The sequence below is a fragment of the Scophthalmus maximus genome, chromosome 3, assembly GCF_022379125.1.
Source record: "Scophthalmus maximus strain ysfricsl-2021 chromosome 3, ASM2237912v1, whole genome shotgun sequence".
Classification (NCBI taxonomy): Eukaryota; Metazoa; Chordata; class Actinopteri; order Pleuronectiformes; family Scophthalmidae; genus Scophthalmus; species Scophthalmus maximus.
Window position 1 is genome coordinate 3511418 of NC_061517.1, and position 12109 is coordinate 3523526.

Here is a 12109-nt window from a genome sequence, read left to right on the forward strand (position 1 = left end):
CGCGACCCCCAGAGGTCTCCGCTCGCTCTGGGCCGCAGGATGCAGAGAGTCACTTCGCTCCGACGTCTACTCCCTTTCAGCTGCCTAAGCTGAAAACCCGAACGAGGATAAACCCTGGAAACGAATAACTGTCACATCAGCGTTTGTGTCACTTTGTCACAGATTGCTTTTATCTCGCAGAGGGCGATCACATTGTTGTATCGAAGGGCGCTCTGCTGATGCCACGTTTGGAGTTCAGTTGTGTTTACACAGCTTGCCGAGAGCGCTCGGCTCGTGAAAAAACGCAGTTGTATAAAGTTTTCCGTGTCTCCGAAGGACCTTTTGTCAAGACAGAGAAAACAAACCTCTCTGTTCGCAACCTTTACCTTGCTCGTAGTTTTAAAAGAATGACTGTTATACATTAAATAGCAAGATACGACAATCATTTACTTATCCCCATGGGGGAAAGTCGGGTCTTACAGCAGGCCCCAAAAACTACTGAGTACAGGTAAAACCAGAAGAGAATAAAATAAAAATGATACAAAATGATATCATTATTGACCATGTGTCACGGGGGGACGTGCCAAAATGACTCGTACTTGGAATTATCTGCATTGATATTGATTGTTATCATAATTTCACCTAAACTTCAGTTTGTTCTTCTTCTTTTTAAGGTGCCAGCTTTTTTTTTTTTTTTTTACAGTTTCCTTCCTGATTAATGAATTGCACAAAAGATACTGCTGACTTACATCACGTGGGGATCAAATACCACAAACAAAGTGACCGAAATGAAAGAAAATCTTCACCGATGCTTCAATTCCAACCATTCTTTGTCCGACGGGCCTCCTGCACATTTCCTGACGTTGTAGAAGTGTGATTGCTGGTGTCGCCCTTTAAGTGCCTCTCTTCATTTGAAATTACCTGATTAAAATTCCCCCGTCTCAACCATGCCAGTCAGACACACACACACACACACACACACACACTCTCACTTACACTCACACGCGCACACGCAGAAACAAATCACCTCTCGGACGCGTGGAACAATTGTGGCAGTGACACTGGCCCGTTGAACCTTTTCCGGCCTCGGCTTTTTCTATTGTTTCGCTTCACCAATGGCCGGAAGAATTCAGCCCGGGGCCAAGTGGTTTCAGGGCTGATGATGGAGAACATCGGGAGCATGTGGAAAGATTTTAAAAAGACACTTTAAAAAAAAAACAACACACACACACACACACACACACACACACACACACACACAAACACACACACACACAAACACCATCATAGTCCCGGGGACAGAATGGCCGCCGCAGCCTTCCCTCGGAGCGCCGTTGACAGATGTGCGAAATCACCAGCCATTAGCAGGAGGGCCCGAATCTCACTGTTGTGACTGGACAGAGCCGCGGAGAGCAACTGGGCATCGGGAGGGTTAGGGTTAGGAGTGACGTAGGCGAAATGGAAAGTTGCCACACCACCTCGCTCCAGTCTACTCATCTGTAAGTGCTGCTCCAGCGTCTGGAAAGAATGCTTGCCCCCCCCCCCCCCCCCCCCCCCCGCACACCCACCTCTCTCTCTGCGACGCCAGCGCTGTGGCATCATTAGGCCTTCACCGAAACCAATCCCTTTTAAATGGCACTATTCATAAAAACTGTCTCGCGGTATTTTCACTTGCCTGCCCATGGTCTTCGCGCGCCCGTGGCGGAAAACCAGGCGGCAAATCCAGACCCTCCAGTGTCAGGTTCATTCTGCGTGCTGCGTGTTTTTTGGAGGGGAAATCCAAAAAAGTCCTCATGAAAGACGAAAGAGGCAAACGAAAAGGGCAGCGAAGGTCAGTACGAAGCGGTAGCCGCTCGAACTTCCTCTCTGAGCCCATGAGCGATGTCTCCCCGAACTTATCGACAAATTAATCCTAAATATTTTCATAATAGTTTGTCACAGTCTCTTCCAGGATGGCTTAAAGCAGGGATTTTCTATTTTTTCTCAGCGCGTGAATCCAGATAATGGGTCAGTACTTACTTGTCACACCTTGTGTCGCAGGTTATGACCTCAACATGGACACTAAAGCCGAACCCTCCAGCGTCCCTGAGGTTTGAAGCCAACGATATGAGGTCTTAGTTCACTTAAATTACAAACAATAGATGATCTCAACTCAACTGTTATTAATCAGATATCAATTAATAAATGGTTTATAACCATTGCACCGTGGCACCGTTGGTCCTATTTTGCTGCCGACGAAATAGTCGGTAGCAAAATACTGTAGTCGTCACAGCAGGGCCTTAGATAATGATATCTTGTACAAAAGATGATTCATTCTCATTACACGTAGAATCTTGTACATGTGTGTGTGTGTGTGTGTGTGTGTGTGTGTGTAACAGGACAAAAGCTTTCAAATGATTTATTTGTGACTTTTTTTTAACATTAAATGGAATTCAGGTCCGAAATTGATTCCAACGTGCAGGAGCACACTGAATAAGGAAACCAGAAGATGTATTTTGTTGGGCATCCTCCTCTGGGTGTAAGGTGGCAAGACTGGAAATAGTCAATCAAAGCAAAAATAATACACGTAACTGCAGGAAAGCAGCACGGCCGCGTGCGTCTCCGCAGAAACCACAGAAACAGCTGTGTCCACAGTTGTGTGAAATATGTCGTGTCTCGCTCTGCCTGCCCGTCCCCACGGACACGTCGCTCATCGCTACACGTCCATGTTCCCCAACAACAACTCTGACACACACAAGGGAAGTTACTGTAAAAAAAAAAAATGAAATGAGCAGGGTGTAGTTTGTGTTCCGTGCATGTTTCCGTGTGTGTGTGTGTGTGTGTGTGTGTGTGTGTGTTGCTTCCCTTCAGTCCTCTAATAAAAACCATCCCATTAGCCGAGCAACTGGCTGCGCGCCCGGCTTTCCTCGAGGTGGACGTTGAAATATCTATATGCTTACATAGCCTCTGAACAACAACCAGTGGATAACCTCATCTGAATATTTTCGATCTCGGCCGAGGGGAGAAGAGAGGTGACCTCATACCGGAGGTATCTGCAGGCCCGCAGGGAATCTGCCTCTCCCGCACTCGAATCTCATGCAGCTTCAATTAAGGCTTTTCATTTTTCCAAACAAGACGGTTGTCTTGACAAATTTGCTGCTGGTAATTCAAGTAAAAAGCGGTGTGGACCATTTGGTCCTCGTGACTGTCTTTCCTTGTTTGGGGTTCTTTTTCCCCTCGGTGATCGCTTCCCATTTTTAAAGGTCTCAAGTGGCAATCATTTGCGGGAGATGACGTTAACGAGACGGAGGCTGGCGGGGGCTCAGGGGCCGACGCGCTGTGATATCATCCCCCTGCTGTGGTAACATCGTGTCATTAAAATGATGTTGTTGCTATAATACATGACGCTGCGGTTCGTGCTCTCACTCCCCATAAACGGTGTATTATTCACATTTGCAGACCGGCTCTGGGGACGGCAGTGTCCCCACTTTGGTCCAGACCGAATATCTCAAGGAGTATTTGATGGATTGGATGAGCCTTCCTACTGTCTTTTGATGAAGTGACACAGGTAAAAAAGTAAATGTTACTGGTTGGGTTTCCACAAATAGCCGTGATTATTGTGATAACTTGTGACCCCTCATCAAGTGCCACGATTATTTTTTTTACATTTTAGATACCATGTTATCTATTGGATTGCGTCCCGTGAAGTTTGGTACACTTGTTCACGTCAGGATCAACTGTATTAACTTAACCAATTCTTTGGCCAAATATTTTAAGAACTTCCCTCTCATTCTCACTCTCATATTACTTTGTGTGAGATTGGCAATAATTGATTGCGCATGGCAACTTTGTTGTGGAAACAAGTTGAAAACGCAACTTTGCTACATCATGCGTCTGACACATAAGGGAGTCGTCGAGTGACAATATAATTCATTCTGAGTGTTGTGTCTGGCCACAAAGTGAATGTAATTCCAATTTGAACTCTTCTTTTAGCTCAGTTGGGTCTCTTACTGTTGGAATGGTGGTTAAAGTGGGATCCACGTCTCGAACTAGCGATGGACAAGATGGCCGACGTGTCTTTAGCCTTGTCAAATAAGATTTTGACCTGGGCGGAGCCTGGCGAACCAACTCCTGAGGACATATTTGTCTCTTTACCTGCTAAATGCTACAACGTGCTAGACAACTAACGGTGTCTGTCTGCCATCAGGGTGAGGGTAGGGTGCTGTGGGGTGTTATAGCTTTGTCAGGAGAAAAAAAGATGGCCGACTATGGCTAAAAATAGCACTGTGGGCGTGAACCAACAGTAATGTTGTTGTCTGGACAGTTAATGCTAACCAAATGTTAGCATGCTATCATAAATCAAGATAATGAACACAGTAAACATTATACGTGCTACATTTTTGGCATTTTATCATTGTCATCGTCGACATGTAAGCATGCTAACACGATAGCATTTAGCTCAGATAACCTCTGTGCGTGAGCAGGGCCTCGTTAGTGTTTGTGCAGAGCCGTGTTTAAGAAAAATGTGTTGAAGCCTGAGACTTAAGAAAAGAAACAGAAAGACAGAGTATGTGTTTGAATTACGTCGGAACAGATTTGTCTTCATCCAAACGCGCTGAGAGTTCTCCTCTGCCGCGGAACCTGGTGCCGCTGTCGCCTCGGGCTCCGTTGATCAATGGCACGTTTGCGGGGGTCAGACTTCGTGTCGCGGTGAGTGGTGGGAATAAGAAGGACCACGGGTTTCTGCAAAAATCTGAGAAAGGATGTAGAATCACTTCCTGTCCATGTGCGCTATTCCCTCATGGACGTTTTAAGTGAATCATGTAAAATTCCCAGCTTGTGGCAAACGTCTAACCCCCGTGACGGCAGGCAAGTCGCTCCTCGGCCCTTAATTAATCCCATATTCCTACAGTCCTGTGTGTGTGTGTGTGTGTGTGTGCGTGTGTGTGTTTCTCCATCGTTCTTGTATAAAACTGGCGGTGATAGTGATTCCCAGCAGGGGCCGGGCCGTGTGCTGTTTATAGAAGGCTCGCTCGGTGTTTAGCAGAACGTCCTACATGCTGATTGTTTTAGCCAAATGATCTAATTCCCTGTAACAAAAAAGGTTCACTGGTGTACCTGTGAAAACAATGCTTTGCCCTGTCGTCGGCTCGCTGGGTAAGAGTTTCCATAGTGTGTGTGTGTGTGTGTGTGTGTGTGTGTGTGTGTGTGTGTGTATGCTGGGCTCTCATCACCCTTGGTGTCATGGAAACATGTATGCAGAAGCAGGCAGTGGTTCGCTCAGTGTTTGTGTGTGTGTGTGTGTGTGTGTGTGTGCGTGTGTGTGTGTGTGTTTAGGGTTGGGATATTGGAGGCTGGAGGGCATTTTCCATTTGTGGAATAATCTGTAAGGGTGGAGTTTACTCAGGAAATGTGGTGTTTAAGTTTACAGGTTCAGATTAGTGAGAAGCTGATAAGTATTTTATTTTTTGTTGGCTGCCTGCATCTTCTTCCTTGCAGAAGCAGAGACTAGAAATCAAACATTAATGTTCTATTTCATTATAACCATCAAGGTTCAGTTGGGGTATGACAATTCTTCATTTTTGTTACGTACTGGCTTGTTAACAGCATGTTGCAGAATGGTTCCTTCTTTGGAAAGATCATGTTTTTGAGACCAAAACTTCAATTATGATATTGTAGAAATTATTAGACCACCTGCTATTAAAAAAAATCACGTTAAATGTTTTTCTTTCCCGTTATGAATGTAAGGGAATTTTGTCAAACACAAACAAGTACTTTTTTTTTTCTTCGACAGCTCTGTCATTGGAGCCCATGTGTTCTGGGAATCAGGGCCCGGTCTCGGGTTTCCGCTGGGAAAACAGGCGTAGCATGAGTCCAACAGGTGATGGGCCTGATGGAGGGGCCTGTCATAACAGTGCACCGCCTCATCGCAGGGGCAACTACTGCTGAAAATTAATTACACATCAGGGCTGACTCCGCAGAATTATTAATAGCCTCTCTCCAGGGTTTTAGTGGAAAGGGGATCCCCCCCCCGGGGATCCCCCCCCCACCTCCCGTTGGAAAGAATGGAAGTAGAGCAGAGACCTTTTCTCCAAGAATAAACCGGCTCGTCTGGACACTGAGCAACATCCTTGTGACTTGTGGACCAAACAAATTACTGTGAGGTCATTCCGAAGTTTGGTTCTTTTGGAAATCTGCTCTGCATCTGTGAGCCGATGTCAAGTTGTAAGTGTTAGCAATGTGAGTAACAGATAATAGGTCTGCTCGGCCCATTGAACACGAGGTTAAGCTCCCTGACGCTCTGGAATGCCGAAAAAGTTTTCTGCTTTTCTCAGTTCTTTGTTTCCTTCAATCGATAATTCTTGAAGTTTATTCTTCAGAGAAAAAACACTAAAAAGCCAAAAAAGGTGCAAGATAAAGACTCATGTCATGCGTCGTTTTCAGCTTGAAAGAAAATCTGCTCTAAAAGACAATGTCCCTGTTCATTGTGTCTGCAGGATTCAGAAGATATCGGTCCTGGCGTGCAGAGTCACCTGAGCTGTGTAAACGGGTAAAGAGGGGGAGATTATGCACCAGCAAGAGTTAAAAGGTCACAGCACTGCTCAATGTCAATTTGATCTCCCTCTTCATCCTTTAATGGCCAGTCACTCCCAGCTGCTCCCAGGGATGATACGGTTCAGCACTTCCATGAGACGCGACGGCTTTCCCATCGGGTCCTCAAAGGAAATATCGCAGAGAAATCACCGGGGATCTTCATTTTCTTCTGTTTCAGAGTCAACTGAGATTGACAAGGCGTTTCTGAGAAACACATCAGAGGACGCCCCTGTGATCATGGTACAGATTTACTTGACATCTTTGTCTGACAGCATCTGGGAGCTGATAAAATATTTGAGTAGAAACCCAAGATGCCCCCCAAGCCCCCGCACACATTCCCCAAAAGGAATTAAGCACCAGGGGAGAGAACGAGGAAGACGGAGATGAGGAATTTAAACTGCCACAAATCCTTGGCACAGTAATGTGACGGCTGGTTAATGATTAGAATATGTCCTGATAGCCCTCATTTCACCCTCTGGTGCTGTTTCCCACCAGTTCTTTCCTTCAGGTTTTAACGCTAAACACTCGTTGCTTGGTGTGGGCACAAGGGCTTAGAACAGGTGCAACTACAATGGCACTCAAGATACAGTTCCCTAAATATGCCTGGTTTCTTTCATCAAGATCCACGCATTGTTCCCTCCAATAATATCACCATGTTACAGGAAGGGGAGGAAAATTCTTTCTTGGCCCATGCCCCATCCTTCCATTTAGTTCTGTGGATTTTTTTTCTGTGGTTTTAGCGTAATCCTGCTGACAATCAAACCAACCAACCAACCAACCAACCAACCAACAGACCAGCCAACCAACCAACCAACCAACCAACCAACCACCAACCAACCAACCAACCAACCAATAAACCAGCCAACCAACCAACCAACCAACCAGCCAGCCAACCAACCAAACAAACAGCCAATCAACCAACCAAACAGCCGATCAACAAACCAAACAGCCAACCAACCAACCAGCCAACCAACCAAACAAACAGCCAACCAACCAACCAACCAAACAGCCAACCAACCAACCAACCAACCAAACAGCCAAACAACCAAACAATCAACCAACCAACCAACCAGTCAACCAACCAACCAACCAACCAACCATCCAACCAAACAACCAACCAACCAACCAGTCAACCAACCAATCAACCAACCAACCAGTCAACCAACCAGTTAACCAACCACAAATGTACAGGGGTAAAAACATAACCACCTCTGTGTAGGTAAGCACTGTTCTCTCCCTGTGGTTGTGTATATATATATATATATATATATTTGCTGTTGAAGGACCTGGGGGATGTATTTTGAGGGTGATGGGTTCAGACTTCTTAGGGATGTTGAGTGTGAGCAGACGCCATGGATCATATCCCTGTGAGTAATGGGTGACCCCCATATTTCTAATTCTTTGCGAAAAGATTTTTTTTGACTTCTTCCACCATAAGGCCATAAAAGCCCCTTTGTGTTTAATGAGTCGGTTTCACATGTGATTTTGACCTTTACAGGGTGGATTCATCCAGAGGAAGTGAAAACATACTTTCCCATTTACCTCCGTTTCTTTATCGAGGCAGACGGCTTTTAATTTCTACAACAGAGGAAACTCTATTCGCTCATTAAGAAAATGTAATGTGAGTGGAAGCTGGACTGGGATGTTTGGGTTTTTTGCCAACGGAACAATTTTAGCTTTAATTAGTAATTTAATTTAGTTTTTTAAAATTTAATTTGGCCTGGCTCTGCCAGGACACGGGTGGACATTTTGGATTCTGATGGAATTGGAAAAAAGACACGAAAAAATAAATAAATTAATAAAACGTTTATATTCAAGGTGAGTTTTTTAAATGAAGAAATTGTGAAAATAATGATAATCCTAATAAATTGTTTTTCATTTTTTCAGCTTCTGTGTTTATGTGAATTAGATGAGAGGGTCAATATGACTTTCTTATCTTTGTTCTATGATGCTATATACATCCAACAGGCCATTAGCTTAACTAAGAGTGAAGACTCGAAACGGGTAAATGTATTAATTAACGTGTCACTGTACCCAGCCAAGAAGTAGTTCCAGTCAGTAAGTCCTCATAAAACAACATTTCTCTTTGTCCATGGATAAGATACAAAAATATGATTTCCTAATCAGTAAGTTCTACCAACAACAACAACAACAACAACAACAACAACAACAACTATTCTTTCAGTCCCACAGATTATCCAGCGAAACAGATACAATGTTCCTAAATGAGATAGAACTAAAACTATCTGCATTGTAGATTTAAAAAATATAGACTCATTCGCTCATACACACACGACCACACGTGTCCGGTCCAGTGCGCTCGTGTGTTCGAGTGTCACCAGATTACAGGGTTCTGCGTAGTTTCTCGCCAACGTCAGCATCTGCGCCTGCGGGCCCTTTCTGTGCACTCGGGCCCCTTCGTCGGGCTCCTGCGGAGTGTGACCACCCGTCTCCCGACCGTTTACTAATCACGGCCTCCCCTCCCGAGCAAGCCGGCCCCCTCGCCGGCAGCTGGCAGGTGAATCAACGCACTCTTTGTTGAATCACCTGAAGGCCTGTTTTCTCCCCTGAATCTTTTTTTTTGTGTGTGTGCTGATTACAGGGTAAAACGCCAGTGAGTCAGAGAGGTGCCTTTGTTGGGTTCGAGCGAACAGCTGCACCTAATGCATTACTTTAACGTTGTCTTAGTCATCATCACGGACTATTTTAAGACATGGTCTCGTATTTATTGGGGTGATGTATGCGTGTTTAGGGGGAAGGATGGAAAAATAATGAATCAGAGAACTAACGGATGAAGGAAAAACGGTGAGATACAGCGAGAAGGGGAAGTGAAAGGAGGTGGAGTGCGATGGGCACGGGACTGTGACAGACGTGAATATATGGAAGCTTTAGGAACCCTAATGCTCGGGTTTGAATCACAGCCAAAGCAGGGTGTGTGTGTGTGTGTGTGTGTGTGCCTGTTAGAGAATAACGGAACTCACGGCACCACGCTGTGCTAATGAGGCGCCCGGTGCCTAAGCCCAGCGTGGGCTGCTCCGGCATGTGGAGGAGGTTTGCAGGAAAATTTAGCGATGGAATGAGGAAGTCTCAGGGAATCTGGGCTGAGATTGTTTCTTTTAACGGAGGCAAAATAGAAAAAAATAACTGGGAAATATGCTTATTAACTATGGAGCTATATGGAGCTACTGCCTGCAGCTGGTTATCTTAGCTTAGCACACAGAGTGGGGGGAAGCTAGCCTTAAAATCTTTTACGGCCCTGTTCGTATCTGACGATATGTGTCCATGGTGATTTGATCACATGTGGACAATAATAAGTTCGTCAGGTCACATCTCGCGTTAGAATTCATCTCCATGCATCTCGAGTTTTGGAGCTTTATGTGTACGTCGAACCCTAAGCCATCACCTCGTGTAATAATGCTTGTCGAACCTCAACCCTGTAATGTACAGTCAAGTCATATCCATCTTTCTTGTTTTAAGGACACCCTAGGCTATCAGACTATGTATGCTACATTGATACCACATGAATGTAGCAATAGTTATATGACCATAAAGACAAAAGAAAAAAACAAAACGGAAATTGAATCTCACAGACATTCATTATAATGACACACAGAACAACAATGATGAAGATTTTACCCTTTTGAAAGCTGTTCTTTGAGGCCTTGGCTATCAGGGAAAACAATTCAAAACATTCTTTCTTTCACGATCGCAAGGAAGCCATGCCTGGGAGCTTCCCAATCCAAACAAACTGTAAGTTGCTGGCATAAACTGTTCAAATGTTAAATCAAATTGAAACCATACTTCAAATCTCTGGAAGATTGGCCAACAAGAGAGCAGCGAGACGTGAAGCTGAATCACAGGAAGAAACACGCCCTCATTTTCTCGCTTAGCTCTGCTGTTTGTGTTCAAAACCACAGTCTTGGTGTCTCAACACTTTAGATATTCAATGAACGACAACGCTGAGCCGTGCTGAATGTGACAACGGGTGTTTCATCGTAAGTGAACTGTACTTTAAAGGCATGAAGCACAAGGGTGGTCTTCTCTATCTCATCTAATGTAGTCCAAATAATTATTTATATACTATATTTATACTATAAAAATATGTAATAATATATCTGTGGTTCCCAAAATATCTTTTGTCCTTGTCAGATTAGTATTTCAGCATCTTTGGACATCTTTCTGCAACTTCTCTGTAAGAGAGAGAATCTGAATCCTCGCAGTTGTAACATGAGTCTGTGAAGTCCAAGTCACTGGTCAAGTAAAGAGTATCAGCTCGTACTGTAACTCCCTGTCAAACCACATGTTTGTGTTGCATCACCGACGTGTGCGACTCAGCAGAATCTCTGCGTCTCACCCAGCAGACAGTGGAAATGAGTAGGTGTGCAGTCACGCAGTGTCGTCACGCCCTAAACTTTCCGCGTCTCCGTTTCCGAAACATTCGGCTGGATCTCCCAGTGTAACAGTGCGTTCAATTGTGTTTTGCAACAAATGATCTGATCTTTTATGTGGTAAACATGCAGCAAGGAAAGTGCAGATGAGTGGGTAATATGTTGAATTAACACTAACCTGATCCCGGGAGCCGGGGGGGGGCGACGACACACAATTGGACCGTTGTTCTCATGAAGTCATTGTTACAGCTCGTCTTGCTCGATTTCCTGTGATGTGGAGAGAAAAAAAAGATGTTGGAATCAGTTCATCATCTCAGTTTGTTCGTGCGCTGCCCAAGGACGATGCACATGTTTGTCCTGGTTTCACCCCAGAACCTTCTCTAACCGGAAGGGGTTTCTCAGGTAGGGACGGAGACACCTGGCCCCCTGGTCCCGGTCAGAGGAGCCAGGTGACACCTGGCTGGTCCCGGTCAGAGGAGCCAGGTGACACCTGGCTGGTCCCGGTCAGAGGAGCCAGGTGACACCTGGCTGGTCCCGGTCAGAGGACCCAGGTGTCACCTGGGTGATCCGGCCTCCCTCACCTGCTGCCAGACACCTGGATAGAGTCTGGACACTGAGTTCATTCTGGTTTTGCCTCAGAAAAAAATAGAATCTGGCTTCGGCCGTCTGACTGAGACTGAGGGATTATCAGTCGCTTGTGTTGATGAGTGAGCCGCGGATCAGAAAGATCTCTCTCAGTGGAAGCATGCCGCGTCGTCAGAAATCTTCTCGAATGTGTTTCAAATCAATGTATCTCCATTTCACGATGCGAGCGGCCTCTCGCGGCTCAGAAGGCGGCGAGAGGTTTTATTTCATGCTCTGAATTGAACTCATTTCTTCTCTTTACTCCGCTTGGTGTGTGGCGACTTTAATCGGCTCGTGGGAGGTTGCGGTGGAGGACGTAAGGACACGCCCATGATGACGATGATGGAAATAGCACGCTATGAAGGCCGAGGGGAAAGCCTTACTCATGGGACGCCTGCGAGGTTGTGTCATGGACATGCGGGGACTCTCTCTCTCTCTCTCAGCTGAGAGAGAACGGAGCTCAGCAAATGACCCCACCCAGCTGGCCCCTGTCGTCCCTCGTCCTCCCCTCTCTCTCTCTCTCCGTCTCGCACTAACATCATCAG